The sequence below is a fragment of the Aulonocara stuartgranti genome, assembly GCF_965226115.1.
Source record: "Aulonocara stuartgranti genome assembly, chromosome: 23".
NCBI lineage: Eukaryota > Metazoa > Chordata > Actinopteri > Cichliformes > Cichlidae > Aulonocara > Aulonocara stuartgranti.
The window spans coordinates 49,787,386-49,810,588 of record NC_138958.1 but is presented as its reverse complement, the minus strand read 5'-3'; the positions used below and the strand labels follow the sequence as shown (position 1 = coordinate 49,810,588).

General features: G+C 41.4%; 1 protein-coding gene and 3 long non-coding RNA genes across 7 annotated transcripts in view; 2 read left to right on the top strand and 2 right to left on the bottom strand.

The window, feature by feature from the left end:
- Positions 1–3,625, top strand: part of LOC309701542 — a 211,683-nt gene extending 208,058 nt beyond the window's left edge. The window contains exon 3 of the long non-coding RNA XR_014275044.1: positions 3,400–3,625. This is a non-coding gene — a long non-coding RNA (uncharacterized lncRNA). The remainder of the gene's footprint in view (positions 1–3,399) is intronic.
- The window catches only part of LOC309701485 (NACHT, LRR and PYD domains-containing protein 12-like), a 1,029,495-nt gene that overhangs the window by 783,634 nt on the left and 222,658 nt on the right, over positions 1–23,203 (bottom strand). The gene's annotated exons all lie outside the window — the stretch shown is intronic.
- On the top strand, positions 3,641–5,599 carry LOC309701562. Of its 2 annotated transcripts, none has more exons than XR_014275108.1 (5): positions 3,641–3,669; positions 4,144–4,274; positions 4,523–4,630; positions 4,736–4,857; positions 5,017–5,599. It is a non-coding gene; the product is annotated as an uncharacterized lncRNA (long non-coding RNA). The 2 variants fall into 2 exon arrangements; XR_014275109.1 differs by having other exon boundaries at positions 5,000–5,599.
- LOC309701566 lies at positions 7,987–11,546 on the bottom strand. 3 transcript variants are annotated; one of them, XR_014275120.1, is made up of 4 exons: positions 11,196–11,546; positions 10,031–10,122; positions 8,648–9,291; positions 7,987–8,103 (listed from the first exon to the last, which is right to left on the bottom strand). It is a non-coding gene; the product is annotated as an uncharacterized lncRNA (long non-coding RNA). The 3 variants fall into 3 exon arrangements; XR_014275121.1 differs by having other exon boundaries at positions 10,038–10,122; XR_014275122.1 differs by having other exon boundaries at positions 10,038–10,122; positions 10,209–11,537.

The following is a 23,203-nucleotide window of genomic DNA, read 5'->3' as shown; positions in this document are numbered from 1 at the left end:
CATTGTTCACAGAAACACATATTTTCCTGTTTCTTTCTGTTTGTGTGTTTCTGCTTTTGCCTGTTTAGCGCTGCTGAGCAGGAAAACCCAGACGAACAAAAACCTCTGTTAAGTAAATGTTTGAGTCACTTTGGGTCTGAAATGTAAAAATCTGCAGACTGAAACAGATTTGAAGGCATCACAGGAACAGCCTCACATTCAAAACATGAAAGAGAGGACTTTTATTTTGAAACACTCAGGAAATGACAGAGGGAAAGTTTTTTAATTAAAACAAATTATTAGTTTATGCATTCTAAGTTCATACAACCACCAAAACTGTGATGATCCTCACATCAGCTTTACTGTGTGAGGTCACATACACGATCATTAATGTTACTATTATTATTATTATTAATATTATTATTATTATTATTAGAGACTTGCAGAGAGAAGAGGTGGAAACATTTTGATTTTCATAAATTTAACAGACTAAAAACCTACAAACATGTTTGGTGCTGAAGAAAAATGGAAATTATCAGAACATCAGAATAAAAAAAGAAAAGCTCAAAGTGAAACCTGTGGGGAGGTCTGAGTGAGACACGGCAGAGCCCCACGGTGAGTGTCTGTCCGTGTCTGTGGAACAGCAACGTTTGGATCACTTGCAGTCGCAGAGCAGCGCGGCGCCTCGCAGCGTCCAGTGCTCGGGCGGCTGCACGCTCCTCAGCTGCAGGGAGAAGATGAAGTTCAGGTCGGTGCGTCGAGGCTTCTTGTAGACGGGACACGAGTACAGGCTGACCGCCCCCCCACCGCCCCCCCCCCCCCCCCCGCCGCCAGGGGGACGCTTACTGTCGGCCATGTTGGCTGAGCTGACGGCGAAGACGTGGACCACAGGGAGGGGGGTGAAGAGGACCTGAGGGGCCGAGACAAACTTATTATTACTGAGCAAAAACAAAAATACTTTGATTTCATTTAGTTCCTAAATTGCTGACAAATTAATTATTATTTCATAATTTTTCATTAAATTAATCTTTAAGATGTTTTTTAAAAATGTTTTTATGTTAATTTACAAAAAAATACAGAAACAGTAAAACGTTGGACTTTTGAACACTGAAGTTTTTTTTAAAGCTTCAGTTTATTATTTTAATCTAAGTTAAAAAACACTGATTTTAAAAAGACAAACTTTGGGCGGAGCCTCAGCGAGTTTGGCGCCATGTCTGTCCCATCCCGCTCCATCCAGAAAAAGACCATAGATATAGACTCCACCCACATCTCCAGGGGGCGGAGCTTAGACGACCTCCCTCATCATCTTGGTGACATCGTTGCTAAGGGTGACCATGTCCAAGGCCCAGCCCCTGGACAGGTTGGAGCGTGTCGTCTCCTGGCGCATGGCGGTCAGGAAACCCTAAAGCAGTGGTTCCCAAACTTTTTTTGCTGGGCCCCTCTTGTTTTACAAGAAAAATGTTCGCACCTCCCTCCCCTTCTCGCGCGCGCACACACAAACACAACCTCCAACTACACACGCCCATATTTTGCTCCATTGCGGTTTATTTCACACCTCAAACATTTAGTAAACAATTAAGCAAATACAAGTATTGTCCTGCATGACAAACCTCAGGATGCAGGTTATTATTACTCTTTCCTGCTGGCACACCTGTCACACCTGAGAGTCAGCTAGAAACTTACAGTGACGTGGACATCATGCAAAGACTGCCAGACTCTGTAATACTGCAAATGATCAGTGACTCAGGTTAACACTAAACTTTAAACGGCACCTCTGTGTCTCTGTGTGCTGAACATCTAGGATTGAGTCAGGCTGCATCAGCTGAAGCTGTTATTTTTTATTCAGGTGTGGGGAAAATACGTAAGACTGCAGTGAAGCGATGCACCAGATGAATCCCTGGCCAAAGGTATCGTACTTAAATCAGACTACTGATCCAGCCACATCAGCCTTTTGTGAGGTCTGTTTAAAGTTGACTAAAAGTGAACTGCAGGTTCCTGAGAGGTGGACTGTGAGCACAGAAACACATGTTCATACATACAGCTGCAGCAAACTTACATTAATTTTAAATAGATTTGTTACTCTGATGTCTGTCTCTGTGTTAGTCCTCTGACAGACTGGTGACCTGTCCAGGTGTGCTCTACCTATGACTACTGGGACAGGCTCTAGCCTCTGTAATAGAAATTTTCTGTTATTCTCATTTAAAGTATTTAAGTGCTTATGCATATGCTTAGTTGTGACACTGTTACTGTTCAGTGAAAGTTTCTAAAACTAGATGAACTTACTTCAGCGTCAGCAGTTTGAGAAAACAACTCCCTTTACAGGTGCTGATAAGGCCAAGGGCACAAAACAGCATAACCATTGATCCGTTGAAGTGTGGTAGGATCAGTTTGTAACTTCCTCTTCCTTGGAATGCATAAAGGAGGAGGAGCACCACTTCTGTGGCAGCGCTGACATGACTGAACTGTGATGTTTGATGTGTGTTGGCGCAGTAATAAATAGCTTGATCACAGCTCTTTCTGTGTTGAAGACTTTATTTTAAAAATTCCACGACACCTCCCCCCCTCCCACTGTGAACATGAATTAAATATTCAGAAGACATTTGTTTAAATAGTTCTACAAATCTGAGCTGTTGGTGTGTCCTTGGATTGTGTGGTAATAATATTAGAGCCTGCAATCTTTCTTACTGAATCTCTACTCTGAGTCATGTTACCTGAGATTAATTCTATGTTTACCTGTCAGCCTGGACGAATGTGCTGTGTGAAGGAAATTAAATTAAATCAGATCTGAACTGCATACAGTTAAGGAACCTGTTCATATTTGATTGAAATATGAACCAGTGATTTTTTTGATTGCTGATTCCAAGAGAGTCTTTGTGGAAATCCTGTTTGGCTTTTTGTTATTTTAATTCTCTTCTCTGTTTTCCAGAACAGTTCTCCACAGTCGCTGTCCACATGGGTCAGTGGGACCAAGAAGCACTCTGCTAATGTGTGGACTCTGCCCAGCAACATCCAGCAAGACCCAGACAGCGTTTTCTATCTCCCAGCTGGAGTTTTTTGTTTGTTTGTGACTGGAGAGTCAGATTTTTGTTGAGCTTCACACTTGCAGAGGTAAGTCAGTTTGCAGAGATCCCTCCCACCCTGGCTTTTATGTCCTAGATTTCTTATCTGAAACAGTAATATTTCAGTGACTGCTGCTTATACCACAGGTTAATACACTCTACTGATCCCTGATAGGAGAATCATCAATTTTGGCAACAAAGAGCCTGGTGGATGTTTGTTTACAGTCTGATGATGGGACATCATGCTCTGCATCTTCAAAGTTTGCCTCCTCATTATTATTCATACCCAGTAATGTGAAGTATGCTCATATCTACTATAACTGAACAAACGCGGTGGTCTTCATTTATGGAGGCTGTTGAGTCTGAATGTTGGATGTTGTGTATCTCGTGTTCTCTGGGCTTTGTTGTCCTCAGTCTTTTCGCAGGATCAGAAAACAAAACCAGGAGGCGCGTAAATGTTTCTTCTCCATGATGTTTCTTCAAATGTTTCTTCTGGATGATGATAAGACTGTGACACGGGATGCCACCTTTGGTCTTGTGATGAAGCAAAGCTCAGGAAGAAGTGGGATTAACTGGTACCCACATCTGAGAAGGATGTACAGTGGCACCTGCAGCCAAATCCAAGCTTCAGGTTAGTTGTAGTTGCAGAACGCTATAGACTGAGACAGCTGAGGCATCAAATGTTTGATTAAACGGATGAAAAAGAGAAGTTTCTTCCCCATAATTATCACTTCTTAAAATCTGTAGCAACTTCAAGTCTGTCAGCGTGCTGAGCATGCTCAGAATGTGACAATATATTTTTGTTCAATATTTAATTTCTTTCAGTTGCAATTGTTAAATGAAAAAAATATATATATTCTTATAATTTAGCAAACTAATTTATCAAAAAAATATACATATATCTGTATTAGTTTTAATAAATGAATTTGACACCTGTATTGAAAATACCATATTGTATTCATACAGAATCAGTTTGGTATCATTGTTTGTCTGATTGTTGAAACTAAGAGCTGCTTTGATCTGTTAAGATCTAAAGTATCCAAAGTTGAGCTCTGATGTTTCTTCACCCCTGTGTGTGTGATATGTGATTCCTACATGCTGGCAGAGCAGAGCGGCAGTTTGTGCTCACAGATGGTGACGGTGTGGAGAGACGGTGGTGTTTCCTCAGAAGAACCAGCAGAGTCACTTGCTGACTGATGTTCGTCTGCACTGCACAGAGGAAATCAACTGACCGAGGTTTGTCCAGTGACGTGTTATGAAATGTATATTTGTTTTATGCTTACAGTTATGTTTTTCTTGACAGAGGCTCTGCAGAGGTTAGACAAAGCAGAGAAAACATGTGCTTTACATTTTACTGTGATTTATTGAGATATTTGTTGCCTGATGTTCAGCAGGAATGGAGAAATAGAATCAAAGGGAGATGTTTTTGCTGTTTTTGTAATGATGTAAATCTTCAATATTATTTATTTGCTTGGTTATATTAGGAGTGTTTCTGAGTGAGGGGGGAGGAGTCATCATCCAGGTAAAGTGACATAGATCAGTGGATACACTTGTCTCCCCTTTAAAGGAGACGATCCAAGTCATCCTTAAATGTTAGTGCTTTCAAATACACAAACATTTTTAAAGGACAAAAATGAACATCCAACTTTGACTGTAACACAAAATAAATCTTTGCATGTGTGTTTTCAAACTCTCAGATGGGCAGCATATCAGTCTTGGACTGTGTAACCTGCCGGAGCAGCACTGAATGACCACCACACATGAGCATGTTCCTGCAACATTCAGCATCTGATCCTTCATCTGTGTGCTTCTGCTTTTGGTAAGTAGAGTTACCCAACTCCAGTATTTCTAAACACATGCCATCCATTTCTGACGGCCTGGTTACTTCCTGTCAGTTACTTTAGAAACCATGTGGTCACCTGACCTAACACTGTTTCTTCTTCTTCCCCTTAATGTTCAAGTGTCACGTGTCAAACAGCTGGAGAGGAAACTACACCAGTGTACTGGGATGTTTCACCAACACGTGCCAGATGCTGTTCCTTCACGGTGACATCACCAGAGACAGCCCCACCCACCTCAGGACCTCGCCATTGATCATGATGATTATAATGATGACAGCGAGCGGAACTAAGACTGTAAAAATCCACGACCAGAATGTTTCTTTCTAATTATGAATGAATACTGAGAGCCTCTTTCTGTGTTTTGTCTGTTTTGGGGTTGTTTTTTTTACCTCATTTGTTTCTAACAAAGTTCACAAACTCACACAGTTTACATTCTGTATGTTTCCATCTTTACCAGCCACACTCTAACTGCATTTAAGAAAATAATCCTTAGAAATCGTCGTTTTTCTCTTTTGTAATTGATGATAATTCAGTGAATATACTGCGCTGCTTCCTTCTATTGCGTCACACATTGCTTTAAGTTTTTCAGTGTCCAGTTATTTTTTACTGCTGTTTGAATTCTCTGTATGTTTGACCCTGTAGACTGTTTGATGGACTGCTTGTCTTCCTGTTTGTTACCGCCGCCTGTTTTTTAATAAAGATTTGGATTTCTGACTTCAACACAGCCTCTGCGTGTCCTCCCTTTGTGTCCTCTTCCTCACTGAATGTGTTGCATGTGTCACAGATTCCTTTTATTAACAGCTTTCCCACAGTGAGTTGCATCAGCATTCATTCACAGCACATTTCAGAAGGATTCAGATTAATACAGTGATCTTACAGTCAGAATGATCCTGACAGAGTGCCACTGTAAATGATCTTTCATCAGGTACATTTTAAAGTTCAGGAGCAGGAGTTATGAAGACTCATGCTGGCATTAGGACTAATAATATGTACTTACAAAGTCAAAGTTTTTTAATTATGCTAGAATACTGGAAGACAATCAACTTTTAGTGTTTTCCGCATATTAATTATTCTGAAATAGAGACGGTGACCCTAACTGTACAGAAGCACTAAACAACTGACAATCTAACAGACATCATTGGCCTGAGCCGTCATGCACAGTGAGTCTGATCCTTTGCTGTGAGAGTCTGAAAAGCATGTTTGTGGTCAGTTTGGAAGAAATAATATCCCAATGTTGATCTTTCTTTCCAATATTCCTTCTCTTTTACAACATAAACTGTGATCAAAGCTACTTATGTTCACAGCATGTAATAATACTGACAGTCCAGGGCATTGTGGTCTGTTGAGCTAGGGTTAGGGTTAGCAATTCAGACATATGTAATCAATATTAAACGTCTCTGACGTGGGCCACTGTGTTGGGAAATCCATACCAGGCTGGAAGGAGTCAAGGTAGGTGAGCATCCACGAGAAGACACAGCAGATGCATCCTACTAATACTGACAGGACCAGGAGACTCCAGAAACCGAGCATCTTCTCTTCAGTGCCATCCTCGCCTGTCACCCTCTCTGCCCGCAGCTGAGTATGGGGTAGATAAGGGTGCAGAGAAACCCTTATTACTAATTTGTATTATAATTCAATTTTCATGAAATATTCATATTCAGTATCGGTCCTTTTATATTAATAACCACGTATCCACCCAGGCTCATGGTGGGGCAGGGCTCTGTCCTGGGATGCTTGAGTACAAGGTAATGTACACCCTGACCAGGTATCCAGTCTGTCAGAATTGTTTTCAATATTTGGTTCAAAAACATGAGTGACAACAAAAATCCAACTAGGATTCTTGCATATGATGAATGAAGTCTGTCTTTGACTGTATTGTCCAGCTGATCCATCAAACCCCCAGCAGGTGAACCTTATTCATGACATAACACGGCAACAATGTAAAAAATGAAACAGCAACAGTCTAAATGTAAAGTGCATTCTAAACTCCTCTTCAATAAATCATATGCAAAGAGTCATTCAGGACTGTAAAACGTGAACTACAGAACCCAGAGTCTTCATCATTAAATCTCTGGTTGCTTCATTTTTCTATCCTATATCAGATACTTTAAGGTTAGGTTAGGTGATGTTGCATTCTCATGGTGAGGCAAAGTGCTTTATGTGTGTGTGTGCGTGTCATGAACGGCTATAAAAGGCCTATAATTAAAGAACAAAGCGGGGTTTGAGTTCGAGTTGCGGCAGACTGTCACTACTTGTAAATGGAACGCAGCCTTCCTGCGGCGGACAGCTAATAACAGGAATCGGACGCGGTCCACCCAAGTCCACAGCAACCACCATAGCAACCGCCTAGCATGACCTTAAAAACACATTCTGTCTTCATAACTATCAAAAATGTGAAATGATTTGCAAAGTGTGAAAGTGTTACAGCTGCAGAGAGCTATGGCGGCATCTTTGGAAGCTGTTTACATAGCTAATAATATACAATGTAACCATGGAGACAGTCAGTCACGTGAGCTAGCGGTGCATGTTTACTACAGTGAATAAGGTGATTGCGTGCACAGCGTCCACACGCTGCAGAGGGTAAAGACATTACTTCAATATTGTTTTATATTGATATATATTAGCCTTCTGTTGACCATCACCTCAGGTTCACCATCACAGTTTCAGCATACAGATGCACACTGTCTAAATATGAACACATTCAAAAACTCATGTCTCAGAAATAAGCACAGCTGTTCATGTTTGTCATTAGAGTTTTATTTGTAAGAAAATTATGAACTTCATATTGTGCATCAAATAAAAGAACATTTCACAACTCTGAGTCAACAGAAACAGGAAACAGAAATGTCTCTAATGTAGACATGTACAGTGTAGTGTAAGCATTAAAAGATCATAAAGGAAACACTAACATTCATGTGAAACTAACTGTAATAAAACAAATGAGCAGGTGCTTTATAGATGTAAAAGAAAGAATCTGAAAACAACACTTTTTTGGTCTAAGTGATCAAAGTAGAAAACAGAACTGATGTTCAAGAACAAACCGTAGCTGCACTAATATTACACATCTCCATTGTTGTGGTGAACAGACATGTTGCTTTTAAAACCACATGCAGTGTGTGACCGTGACTGTTCACTGAGACCATGAACGCCACTTCGCTGAAGCCTTCGCCTTCTTCTTCTTCTTCTAAATTGGAAGCAGAAGGAGCACGAGCTGCTTTGATCTACTGAAAGGAAAAAGCAGAACATCTGAGCTGAAACCATTAAGACAGGAACAATCATTCAATGCAGTGTCTCACGTATCTTAGCCTGTTACAACTGTTGATACAAGCTAAATACGGTTAGCACACAGTGTCAGGGAGCTCCAGTGTGGGAACTAGTGGCTTTAGGTTTGTAGTCATTTAACTTTCATCCATTCATTCATTTAATTCAGGAGGAAGAAATGTCAGGTTGATGCAGGCTGGTTACATGCATTTGGTCCCATGCTGTCTTTAACTAAATGACTTGGTTCACTTTATGGCTGGGCTGTATGTGGGGTTATATCATGTTATTTGGGCAGGAGTACCTGTCCCCTGTTAGACTTAGAAAGTTTCTCCATAAGTAGAGTTTCTAACTCTTCTAGCACATCTGTGGCTGACAGCTTTTTGGTGGCTCTTTTCTCTTTGTGCTGAATATCAACACTGTTATTTCTTAGACTGTAAGCTTTACTTCAGCACAACCAGTTGTAGAAGCTGCCACTCCAAATGTCTTTTGATAACAAGAAAAAAATACCTTTTCAGTCCACGGCCTGAAGTTCTTCTCTGACATCTTCTGCAATCGGCTTTGTCTGCTGGTTTGAAGACAATAAACCACAAAAAAGATGATTTAGTCACTTTGTCTGTGTCATGCAGCTCGAATGTGTCGTGTAACGATGTTGAATAGCCGTCGTTATCCCTCTGCTGTGTCAGTAGGATTGTACTGTACAGCATCTCATTGATATGTGAGGAATGCTAATGTAACACGATAACAGACTTACATCATTAAAACATAAAGGACAGGAGATATTTAGATATTTTTATATTTATATTACATTTTATAGCTGACGGATATTACTAAATAGATAGAATTTACTAAATAGCTGGATGAACATGAAAAATATGTCTATAATAACAAATGACCATGAGAGCCAGTAGAATTAATTCAACTGGACACTCAAAGGACGTCCTTAAATGCTCTTTAAGTGGCAGAACAGATGAACAAACAGTTAATCGCTTACCTCAAGTAAGAAATCTGCTCAGCTACTTTGAAAACAGCTTCTAACTGGTTCCTCCTTTAACAGGATGACGGCTCAGGGGTAAGGCCATCATGCAGTCCAGCAATCTTTATGGTTCTGCTTTGATTCACCAGGAACTATTAGGGAAACCTTCCAGCGCCTCCTGTGAAAGACACAGGGACAAACACACAAACATTTATTAACATGTTCCAGTCTTCCAGTTTGATTTCTCATCCTGTGGACAACAACGTACATGGATGCAGGTTTATTGTTAACTTTTGTAAGGTTTATTTACTGAACATATCCAGCTGCAGCTCCACTGTGATCCTGAACTGGATAAGCACTTAAGAAAATGTGTCAATAAATGCACATACATCAGGTTATTATATTTATCCAAACAGACGGGACCAATAATGCTTCACTGAGTCAGAGACTTTAACGTCTCTTCTATGTAAGAATGTCTCGTGCTGATAGACCTGCAAACTTGACAACAAAGGTTTTTCAGACTGCATGTAGCTGTCCTCTATGTCAGCTCACACATTTACATTTATGTCACACTTATTTCTGCTTTCCCATTTTATAATTATTACTTACATTTTGATTAGATACCTTGAGTTTGTAAATGATCAGATTACATAATTGGAATACAATGTATCCAATTCAGGGTTGCGGGAGGATGAAGCCTATCCCAGCTGATACAGGACAAAGACAGGCTGCCAGTTTATTGCAGGGCTAACACAATATGTGTAACAGAAAATCCACTTAAATGTTTGATATTTCTTATAATAATCATAATTATGACTATTATTTAAAGGTTTCTCAGGTTTATATTTTGGAGGTTATAAAAAATCAAAATGTATTTATAACCTCTAAAATATAAACCTGAGCTGTTAAATTCTGACCTCTGACCTCACTGCAGCTCCTTCTTGGAAGTACGTCTGCTTCTTGTCTTCCCCCAGTGTTGACCGCCTGCCCTTGATATCACGTACTGTACCTGAGGAACAAAAAAGGACAAACACTTGCCTTCATTTAAGAAGTACATTCATACAGAGGTAATCTATGGAAACACACTAGTTCGACCTTTGGGAGGAATCAGTTCCTGTGAAACATTTCTGTAAATGAACATCATGTGGAGAATGAATGAAATGAGTTCTTCAGGTGACTCAGCAGTCCCACACTGACAAATGAAATCTAGTTAAACTATTAAGCATCTTTGCTCTTCTGAAATCTGTGTTAAACAACAACAAACATAAATTAGTAACAAAAATACAGCTGAGTAGAGGCTTTACAAACCACCAGCAGCCATAATGCTAAATTTTAATCTTCAAATGTTTCTGAGCCGTTTCAACCTGCTTTTAACACATTAAAGTCCCACAGTCAATGCAGCCTGACTCAATCCTAAATGTTCAGCACACAGAGACACAGAGGTGCCGTTTAAAGTTTAGTGTTAACCTGAGTCACTGATCATTTGCAGTATTACAGAGTCTGGCAGTCTTTGCATGATGTCCACGTCACTGTAAGTTTCTAGCTGACTCTCAGGTGTGACAGGTGTGCCAGCAGGAAAGAGTAATAATAACCTGCATCCCGAGGTTTGTCATGCAGGATTAAAGGAGCCAGGCTTTGTTCACACAGCTAGGATTGTATTTTACACTGACCCTGGGTCAGTATAAGTATCATACAGTTTAAACGAAGCACTGAAACTTGCACATATTTATTACAGATGCACTGAAGCTAATCGAGATATTTGCTGTCAGTCTGTGGCTGCGATTAAACACTTTACTGGAAACTTTATTAACTAGTAACTTCATCAGTCATGACAGAAGCTAATATTTCTGTGCTAACATCGTTTAAACAGTAACAGCTTTACTCCAATATAAGCTAACGTTTACACTGTAACTTTAAGCTAGCACCATAAAGACGGTAAAACACGTAATAATATCTACAAATGCATCTTAAAGCTGTTATATTAGCACTCGGTGTATTACTAACATAACCACATTAACATTACTGACACTCGCTGACTTTTAATAGTCATTCTATAAATGCTGTCCGTTTAAATGGTCTTACCTGTACACACTGCATATCCACCGGATTCCAGCCAGAGTGGATTCTGGAGTCTTCCACGCTCCTGTTAGTGATCCTCCATCTGGATGGATGAGAACAACCTTCTGAACAATCTAGCAGGAGATGGCCCATATCTATGGGACTGATTTGTGCTAATAACGCCCAATGTATGGACTGATAACAGCCGAAGCGGGTGAATAAAGTCACCCAGTAGCTAGCTGTGCCATTACCCAGCATACATCACTCCCTCCGTAAATGCAATAAACGATACAAAAGTATCGTTCTACCTGTTTTCCAGGTAGTTGTTTACATTATATAATTTATTGTGTTCTGTATACGTCACTACAATGTGATTTGGAAAATGTCTAAATATACCGACAACAGGCACTTCCGCAGCAATCTCTTCAATCGGAGGGCCCTTCACGTCAATTCCCGACGCGAGGGGGGTACCCTGCGCGTCCATAAGTGAAGCACAGGGAGCCTGACCATGCGTCACACGTTTGACGAGTTGGGAGTGAGAACCTGTTGTTCATCCACATGTAAACGGCGTTTCAAATCACCGAAAACTGAGATTTTTTAAAACTCCTTTTTTGCGTTTACGTGTGGACGAGGAATACAGAGTTGGTCACGCAACATCAAAGATATGTGCCTTTTTTTCACGTCACGCTGTGCGCACATTATTGTTTACATGAGATGAATTGCAGAATGGCAGATAGAGACAAAATACTGTTAATCTGACTATCTGCAGGTTTTACACGCTTACATACACACATGCAGTTACTGTCCCTCCATTTACAAAGGAAGAGGCGTCACGGTGTGATTATCTTCCCTTTGGTTTCACCTGCACAAGTGCCGAGGTAGGTATTGATAGCAATGTTGAATATTATTACACAGGAAAAAACAACTACATGTAAAATATGCTTCACCATATTTTCTAGTCTTTGGCTTAGAATGAAGTTGGTTTGGACATATATTCAGCGATGCTTCATCTCCTGCTTTGCGTTTCTGTGGGTGCGCCCAATTTCTGTGGGCACAAAGTGTTAAGTGTGAAACAGGGCAGATCTGTCGTGGTCCTGAGTCATTGACCCAGTGTTTTGAGTTTGTTGGTATTATTTTCCAGTTTCTGCTGTTTTGTATTTGTTCTTAGGGTTTGAGTTGTGTGTTTAGTGTTTCTATTGTCCCTACCTGTGTCTTTCCTCTGTGTTCTGTTCGTGTCCCCAAGTTGGTATTGTGAAACAGCCTGTGAGTTTCCTGTTTTACTTTGTAGGTTTGTGTCTCGTTATGCCCATTAGTTCCAGCTGTGTCCCCTCCTGTCTGCCTGTGCTCCTCGTCGCATCGTCTGTGTTACACTCACCTCTTCCAGGCTCGCACGCTCACTCCTCTTCAGCCACTCACCCTCACACCGTTACACTCTCATGCCAATCCAGCAACAGGCAATCCACACAGGGTCAGGGACACGTCCAGGAAATCTAGGTACAGGAAAGAACAGGTCAGGAACTGTAATGAACAGTACTGAGAATCAACTCAATGATTTAGCACAAACTGAGAAGACTCAACAAATCACCAACCTGTGGCCTAGAGTGTCCTGGTGCCACGTGCACTTATGGACACTCTTATGTTCGAACATGGTGTTCGTTATGGCCAAGCTGTGGTTTGCACAGAAGTTCAATAACAAAACACCACTCGGGTTCAGGTCCTGGGGTCCATTCCTCCCAATCACGCCCCTCCAGCTTTCACTGTTGTTGCCCACATGAGCATTTAAGTCTCCCAGTAGGACCCTCCAGTGTCCCACCCAGGGACTCCAAGAAGGCTGGGTACTCTGAACCCCAACCCGGAGGCACAGATAACAAACCCTCTCATCCACTGGGAGAAACCCCAACATACAGGCAGCAAGCTGAAGGGACACCAGGATACCCACCCCAGGCCGCCGCCTCTCACCAGGGGCAACTCCAGACTGAGACAGAGTCCAGCCCCTCTCCAGGAGGCTGGTTCCAGAGCCCAAGCCGTGTGTTGAGGTGAGCCTGACTATATCTAGCCGGTTCCTCTCAACCTCACGCACTAACTCAGCCTCCTTCCCCACCAGAGAGGTGACATTCAATGTCCCAATTGCCAGTCTTGGGGTTTGGTTCGCTCCTGGACGGCGCTCACAATGCACCCAACACACATTAGTTGGTATCAAATGAGCACAACTCATCATTAATCCCACTCCATGGTCCTTAGGGTGGCACAGTTGCTTCACTCTCTCCTCTTATTCCATTAGAAAGCATTCTGTATGTCCCTAATATAACTGAGAACTTCAATAAAATCTCTGAATCTAACAATATAAAAATGGCACTGAGTCTGTGTCTGCATTTGTGTGACATTAATGTTCCACTTTAAGTTGGAGGTTTTGACTCCCACTTTTAACTCCTTCTCTTAATGTGGACGATCATACAGCTGGCTTCTTGAAAGGGGGGTGGGTGGGGGGCACACTACAGCCAAACTACACAACAGGACAAATGAAAAGAACAATCACAACTTCTCCTGTATCAGTGTGTTGCAGTGATTGTTTAGTTTTACTATCACTCAGTGTTTCTCATCAAAGGCAGTGCAACTGTCTGTGACACTGTGGCACTCTGTCAAGATTGTTGCACATTTGTGTCTCCTTTATAAAGTCAAACAGGATTTTGAATTGTCTGACATTTGCACGGGAATCTGGAGGAGGGAGACGGGCCTTCTTCAGTTTCCTAAGAAACTGTAGTAACTCTAACTCTACTCTAAGAGAGAGATCCACTAATGCCTCGCACCAACACAAACTGGGTTCTGGAGTCAAAGAGCTGTTAGTGTTTACAAATCAAGCGCAGCGACAGGATTGTGTGTCAGAGACAGAATCTCAAAGATTTTTGTGGCCCTGATGAAGACCCAATTCTGGACATTCAAACTGTGTTATTAATGTTTTTAACATCTACAGATCATTATCCAGATATTTAATACAAATAAGCATGTCTTATTTTTGTGTTTTATACATTTGAACTCACATCTCCTGTGTTTAGAAAACAGCAGAACTTTTGTAATTGGCCCAAAAAACGAACCATGTCTGTAAGCGCTGTTTTGAGCCTTTTAGCAAATCTTGCCCTAAACAGCCTGTTGCTGTTTTTTTTTTTTTTTTTTTTTTTTTTTTTTTGTTGCCTGTCCCGTTTGGCTCTTTTGCCATCAGAATTGTTGTCTAAAGGCAAAGAAAGATGCCCAACGGATTTACTTTACCAAACTGACCATCCCAGCCTTGCCGTAATGGTCCATTTGATTCACCTTTTATTGTTTATTTTATTTTCACTTACTGAATACGGGACAGACTTGACTGGGGGAAAGAAGGGGAGAAAGAAAGAGGGAAAGAGAAACAGCTGAGAAGAGGGACGGGGGAGAAGGGCAAAAGACAAAAACCAACAGAACGGGCAGAGAAAAAAAATGCATATATCGATCACCTGGATCACCTGCTGAGAAAGAAAAAAGAAAGCAAGCAGAAGAGAACAAGAGTAATAGAATAAACAACATCACAATGATATATGGGAATATGACAGTAAATACTAAATGTTAAACATTATTGTGCAGCACATAAGATCAACAGAACACAGTGTGCTTTGAGGTAGGAGCCAAAAAGGGTGTAGTTTGTGGGTGTGATCACCCGTGTGTACACCTGTGAGCATGGACGCGCTTGTTTTTTGTTTTTTTAAAAGGTTCCTTCATGTAATAATCTGCTAGAGGGTGTGGGGGGGCCACAGCCCCGTCCTCCAGGGCGTGAAGCCTGTTGCTGTTACAAAACAGAGGAAACATAGTGGAGTCTAATTGTTGCACCGTGGAGCTCAGCTGAACTCAGTTCTGGGAGTTGAAATCAACAGAAAGTGTTTCATTTGACACTGAAACAGTTTCTTTTCCATCCATGAAGGAAGCTTTTGTATTTCACTCAGCAAAATATACAGTCTGGACTGCACAACATTTCAGACTGCATGTGATCTGTGCAGAAAAACATCGAGCTTCATGGACACACGCAGGTCCTGCTCCACTTCCTGCTGTTGCCATGGCTTTGCTCTCGTCTTGCATTCAGTCTAATTACAGCTTCTTATTCAAACTCTGCACGTCACTAATTCCTGGTCTCTCCTTGTTGAATACTTTTTATCTTCAGCTGTCCTTGAAATCATTGAAAATCATACAGTTATGTCCAGTGTTGGTCAAGTTACTTGAAAAAAGTAATCAGTAAGTAATTACTGATTACTTCCCCAAAAAAGTAATCCCGTTACTTTACTGATTACTTATTTTCAAAGTAATTAATTACTTAGTTACTTAGTTACTTTTTACTCGAAAAAAGTAATCGGATTACAGTAACGCGTCAAAAAAAGAGCCATGTGTCAGGTCAAACACAAATGCAAGAACAATCATGCCACTGTGCGATGTGTTCACTGCTACAGATACACATGTGGTAAATGCAGACTACAGATACCATGGCAGTGCCAGGATTGTGAGTGATTGCTGCAAATGTTGAAATGTACTCACTCACTTTTTATTATTATTTGTAAATATGTGTACAAATGGTTGGTTTTTTTGTACTGTTTTTATCAATAAATCTCAGCAACAAAGGAAATACACCCAGTGTTGGGTAAGTTACTTTAAAATAGTAACTTAGTTACATTACTAGTTACTTCTCTCAAAAGTAACTCAGTTACTTCAAGTTACTCGTTACTTTCAAAGTAACTAGTTACTAGGGAAAGTAACTTTGGTTTTACTCAGAATTCTCTTGTTAATGTGTTTCTTCCATAACTTTGCCAGTCTTCTAGCTTGCTTACCTGCCACAGTGCACTGTGCCACCTACCAATAGAAAGGAAAAGATAATGTGCATATTTCCATGAGAGAAATCCCACGCCTGGACCGTCATTGACTGCTGCCATGATTCTAGCCTACGTCACAGCGTCATGTGCGCTTTTTACATCCAACACAAAAACTGCAGTCGTGGTGCTTTCGATTGTACTCAGAACTCGGAAATTCTGCCTTCTGAATAGGAAGATGTAGGTAACACCAGACTGCAGATGAGCTGCATACAGGGCTGGACTGGGACAGAAAATTGGCCCGGGCATTTTGACTAGAGACCGGCTCACCATTATAGGAAAAATCATAAAGCCTTTGAATGAAAACAAACACTGTTGTGACAGTGATGTACACTGTTCTGATGGTATATATGCATCAATCTATCAATCGTTTGTTGTAAGACTCAGATAATTATTTATTAAAAGCGAGACACTTTAAATGAGAATAAGAAAGAAAAGTATTTCTTTGTGCCCCCCTTTCCCTGTTAATGCCCTACCTGGCCCCCCTGGCAAAACTTTGCTAGACCCGCCCCTGCACAGTTACCAGCTGTCAGCTACCTAAAAAAGGATCCTGGTGTTATTTGTCTCTCAGAAACAGTTCATAACTTCCCTTCAACTCATTCATGTCACCTAAAAGGTAAACCTGTTTCTCCATCACAGCTCTGATGATTCAGTAAGGACATCTCCTGGTTTCATCTTCATGTTTCCCTCTCATCACATAACCAAACCGACATCATGACCAGCAGGTTTACAGCTGTGGCTCCAGCAAACATCAGCTGATACTAGAAATTAATATTAAATAAATTCTAACAACAGCTGATCAAGCTTAAACATGCTGCTGTTGTTTACCGCGACATCCGGTTTCCTCTTTCGGCGCAAAGTGAGCGATAAACAAACAAGAGAGCCGATCAGCTGATCATTGATCAGTTTTCATGATTGAAGTAGAAACGGGAGAGGGAGGGGGAGAGAATGAGAGAAGAAGAGGCAGCTGTGCAGCAAAGACACAGATTAACTCCAGCTTTGTGTCTTTTTCATTGTAGCTGAATTACGGGACTAACTGTTCCTTTTCACCTCAATAAGAAACGCGTAATATTTTCTCTGAATACCAGATGAGACGGTTGGCAACTCTAATAACTTATGAACAAAATAAAGTTCAACATCATTAACTTCATAGCACCACCCAGCTGTATAATAACTCCGTCATGCTAGCTAGCACGCAGTACGGAAAAAGTCAGCATAACGAAAATAAACTCCACCTAAACTTGGTTTATATCTGACCCAGAGAGACTGCAGGTCATAACTTCTTACCTGAAGTTCAGTTCACACTTGGACCGGCGGCTGCCTCGGGTCTCTTTTCCTTCTGCGTCCCTTTTCCTTCATCCACCTGCTGGCCTCCACCACTTGCTAATGTTACTGAATCTGTGGAAGCTCCGCGATAGCCACCACACGAAGTAACGAGTAACGACCCTATCTAAATCCCAGTAACGACTAACGCGTTCCTGATTTTGGCATAATAACTAGTTACCGTGCTCGTTACCACAATAATAACGTAGTTACTGTAACGCGTTACTTAATAACGCGTTAGTCCCAACACTGAATACACCCATGTGTGTTGATTTCTCCCTAAGATGGCAAACTGAAACACAAGTTTCCTTGTGGCTCAGGAAACTAACCACTCCAAGTTGGTGACTTTTGGAGATTTATTTTCCTGGATGATTGAGAATGCATCAAGACGAACACAAAAGGAAGTTCACCGCTTTTAGCAGCTCCCCCCCAGACAAACAAAGAGGCAGTTGGCAGTTAGAAATCAGCAATCATTCACACACCCCCACTCCCCTCCAGAATTCTCAGGTAACAACCTAATTTACATATGAATGACTAGCCAATTTAGCTTCCACTTGGCTGAAGCTAAAGCTTAGCTAAAAGCCTACCAGCCATTTGGCAACTCAGCCCATCACACGTCCACGTCTCTCCTTGTTTCGTCTTTTATTATGAAAGGGTTGTGTTTCCATGTTCAGTGTGTTTCATGTTGCTTCCCCTGTGGTGTCAGGTTCATTTGTGTCAGCTGTGTTTCCACTTCCCTCCTTTCTCTTCTGTGTATTTAAGTCCGCTGTCTTCCTCTGGGCAGTGTTGGTGCGTTTTCCTCCGTTCACGTTATTCCGGGTTTCAGGTTATCTCCTGATTCTGTTTAGGTCCATGTTCATGTTCATGTTTTTTCATCAGAGTTTCTCGCATGCACCTCCTCGGATTCATGTTCATGTTTTTCTTGTCATAGTTGTCATAGTCATACCGAGTTATTCCCAGGATAGGTTTTAGTTTTAGTTTCCGCTCCTGTTTGCTGGGCCTTGTTTTGTGTTCGTGTTTTTCAACCTAATAAATGGTTTGTTTTTTGTTAAGATTCAGGTCCATCTCTCCCTTGTCTGCTTCCGGGTTCATATTGCAATCACATCAGCCACAGTGACAATAAACTTATTTTGATTTTTAACTTTCTTTATTTTTTCAACAATATTATGTATATATAAACATTTTGCATCTTACAATATAAAGCCTGGATCCTGCACATATTGCACTTTGAACTTGAACTGTGTTGTCTGTTTATTGGAGATTGTACTACTTGAATTCATTATCCTGGTGATATAACACATTAATTCTCCATTTGGAATCAATATAGTATATAATACAGTATCTGTCTATCCATCTATATAGCTATTGAATTGAACTGGAGTGAATGGAAGAGAATTAAATAATGGATTTCATGTTCATGTTTATCTATGTTGTAACAGTGACGACTTGAGACATCTGTTTGGCCGTATATGAAGAGAATTAAATAAAATTTAAATGAAAATGATATTAACTGTATTTATACATTTTATATTTTTGGATGAGACACTGTCAGTGTGCTGTTATATAACTCAGTATTTTTAAGGCCTGACTGGTGGCATTGGTGCCCATTGCTTTACTGTGCTGTTGGATGTGTATGTGGGCTATCCCTTGTACCTGACATTTGATTGGGCATCACTGTGTTGCTATGGTATGATCCTGGTAGTTGTTGTTAATAAAACAATAACAAATTCAAATTCAAACATTGCTGCATTCTTCTGTCACTGAGGATTCCAAACCTGCACTCAGTCTCCTCATTACTTTGGTATTGAACAGACAAACTTTGGAGCTCCTGCAAACTTTATTAACAAACTGCAAATAATTTACACAAATCTGCGACTGACAACAAGCACAGAGACTTCAAACAATCACTGAAGTAAGGACTGAAAGATTTACTTTAAAACAATAATGATTAAGACCTTTTTCGTAAGGTTGTTTTCCCTTGATTGCCAGCTGTTACTGTTTTTATCTTCATATCTTTCATATTTGTCCACCTAAACAATGCTTTAATGATACAGTTTGAGAAGTTTGATATGAATTTATCCAACTGACTTGAAAATGAAACTGACAACTGTCCTGTAATCTTACACAGAGAAACCAAATCCTGCGTCTTTGCCTTGACAGACGCCTAAAATGGCTCGAGCTGTGGTAAGTTACCCTTCACTGTGTCTGTTTCTAAACATTAAATCGTGTGAATTTTTAAAGAAAAATCCAACAACAACAACAATAATAATATGTAACAGAGCAAAACGTCAGATGACTTAAATGTTCCTCTGCAACACAAAGTCAAAGTCTGCCTCCTCCACAGGCAAAGGAGAAGCTCCCACGCTCATCCAGTGCAGACCGTTGTGCTCTGGACAATGAAGTTCCCGCTTTCATGTTCCGACCTATCAGCGCACCTGCATGTGAGCTCCTAAGTCCACCACCTGCTGATGCCAGCTTTCAGTCGAAGGACACAGACAAGATCATGCATCCAGATTTGAAAAACGATCGTTCATCCCTGGATGATGACGTGATGTTTTTCATGTGTCCTACTGATGTTCCTCTGCCTCCGAGACCTCCACCCACTGCCGAGTTAGGTCTCTGCAGAAAGCGCAGATATTCTACTGCTTTTTCTGTGGAGGATGAAGAGGAACATTTGATGCCCAAACGCATGAGGCTGATGAGTTCTGATGTTCCAGTTTCTTCAAATCCTCCACCTGCTGATGCCAGCTTTCATGCAAAGGACACAGACAAGATCATTAATCCAGATTTGAAAAACGATCGTTCATCCCTGGATGGTGAAGTGACATTTTTCATGTGTCCTAGCGATGTTCCTCTTCCTCCGAGACCTCCACCCACTGCAGAGTTAGGTCTCTGCAGAAAGCGCAGGTATTCTACTGCTTTTTCTGTTAATGATGAAGAGGAACATTTGATGCCCAAACGCATGAGGCTGATGAGTTGGGATGTCTCTAAGTCTCCAGCTGCTGAGAAGGAGTATGTTTGCTTTACGTGTCCTGAAGACAAGAGGTCTGAGTTACCTCTCAGCTCCCTCCAAGGCCATCCACCATCACAGGTCAATAATAATGACACTGACCAGTGTACCATTCTGCTGCCTCCTGAAATCCCAGTACCTCCAAGTCCTGCCCCTGTTGGAGTTCTAGAAACTGTTGATTTTCCTTTTGTTGATAATTAAATACATGTTTGTGGTAATAAATACATTTTTGAGCAAATACATGAGCAAATACATTCGGTTGCTTATGATGGTTATAATTCTCCAAACAGTAAAAACTAATTAACTGATGATACTAGACCCTTAAAAGAGATAAACACCACTAGTCAAGTCATAATGGCTACTTACAAATACATAACCACTCAACACAACCCACACAGTGATCTAATGCACAAAAACAAAGGAGACTTAAACTGGCTGAATCAATTACTGTAAAGAAAACATGGAGGAAGGCTTCCTGTGGTGTCTGGCTGCAGTATAGGTCATAAACCTGCCTCCTGCATTACAGCAGACAGGTCAGGGGTCAAATGAAAAGCAAAATGTTTACCTCAGATTAGGGATGCACCGATACCACTTTTTTGGAAACGAGTACGAGTACTTGCATTTCAGTACTCACCAATACCGAGTACTTAATAAAAACGTGATTTAAATTTACAGGTAACAGCTTTAGTCCTATAATTTAACAACAAACAAAACAAAACAAGGGACTGGTTTGGAATTAAGAACATTTATTTAAAATGAAAAGCATGTTGTATGCAACATATTACAGAATAAATAATTATAAAAAAATTTAAACAGTGACAGTGCAACTCAAGTATTTTTCAGTTTATTTTAAACTCTGCCGCTTTGGACAACACAAGGGGCATTAATAAACATCTTTGCCATTTAGTGCACAATATGTGAATAAACTAACAACATCCACTGACATAGAACTGTGGCAGTCAGTGCAACTGAGGTAGGTATTAACATCAAGTCTAAGATGACTCACTAAATGGAGAGAAACAGTGAGTGGCAGGGTTTTTTAAGAAAAGTAGCTTTTCTGCATCATCAGCAGTCAGACTGTTTCTGTTTTCATCTATAATGTGTGACACTGAGCTAAAAAGCCTTTCACTGTCCACACTGCTACATGGGGCTGAGAGCTATTTACAGGCTATTTTAGCCAAAGTGGGGAACCTGATTTTGTTGACACCCCAGTACTTCAGAGGACTGTCTTCACGAGGGCTTGGGGCCTCTCCGAGGTATGTGTCGAGCTCAATGGCAGCACCTGCTGCCAGCGGCAGCCTGGGCCATGAGGAACAGTTTAGCAGGAGGTTCTGCAGTTTCTGCCCGACTCCCCTCTGCCTCACCTCTAGAAGCTCCTGCTTCAGGTGCAGCTTGGCCTCTGGAGCAGTGTTGTTGGAGAAGAAGCGATCTTTATACCTGCACAAAATTCATAAATGTATTAATATGTGGAAAAATAGGACTGATGTCATGTAATACGTGCTGTTCCAGCGTGTCTGTACGTCCTGCTGCAGTCTCTTTATTGGCTGGTTGAGCTGTCCCTGAATGTCCTCGAGGCGGGAGTAGGCTAAGGCGGAATGTTTAAAATGCCCAACTATTTTCCGTCCCACTGCTTTAGCATCAGCTATGCTCCTCTGTGCTAATAAGCGTGGGTAAATACGCGTGGGCAAACTCTTTGTACTCGTTGTCGTGTTGGGATTTTAGGTGCTTGATTAAATTACTTGTGTTAAATGCGCTACCTTTTGAGCCTCCTCTGGACAATTTCGATGAGCACAATTTGCAGTCCGCCTTTGTTTTCGTGTCTTCGTTCACTTTGAAATAGTTCCACACGGCTGACTTGTCTCGCCTCGCCTTCTCCCAGCTCTGAGATGCAGCCGGGGCCTGTGGGGCGGGCACTCGGCGCCTGTGATTAACCCCTTACATGCCGCTCAAACATAGACAGGTCTCAGACCGTGGTATCGGTCCTCGGTATCGGGGAACTTTTAACGAGTACTTTAGAAAATGTGGTATCGAGGCCGATACCAGATACCGGTATCGGTGCATCCCTACCTCAGATTAAATATTTCCCAAAGTAAATTGGACTGAACTGGCCAGTTAAATACACGAGGGGATACGAATAGAAAAAAAATATCTAAAAACAAAGAATGAAAACCAACTATTAATTTAATACTTAAGTCTGTGAAGGTTCTCAGTCATCCAGGTCATCATAGTCTAAGGAGCTTGGAAGGAAAAGCGTCTGGACTTCTTGAGTTGCTTGAAGACGTTTCACCTCTCATCCGAGAAGCTTCTTCAGTTCTAAGGGTCAATGGTGGGGAGTCCCAGACTTAAAACCAGTGGGAGTTTCCCCCCAAAGAGGGACAAAGGACCCCCTGATGATCCTCTACCTAATCACATGAGCCAAGGTGTGAAAGCGGGTGTGGGTCCTAATCAGCCAGGGTTTCGGGTGAGCTCATTGTGAAACCTGGCCCCACCTTATCATGTGATTTCCTGAGGTCCGATGGCCCAGGATGTAAATGGTCTGAGATCCCTTCCCAGACACCTTAACGTCCAATGAAAAAAAACACATCATTTTCTCTCCAGTTACCCTCAGCAGTCCAACAGACCTCCAGCACCAGTAAAACATTAACCAGAAATAGTTTATGGGACATGTGTCGTTATTTATGTTTGTGGAAATCCATCCATCCATTCGCTGCCGCTTATCCTTTTCAGGGTCGCGGGGGGCGCTGGAGCCTATCCCAGCTGTCATAGGGCGAAAGGCGGGGTACACCCTGGACAGGTCGCCAGCCTGTCGCAGGGCTAACACA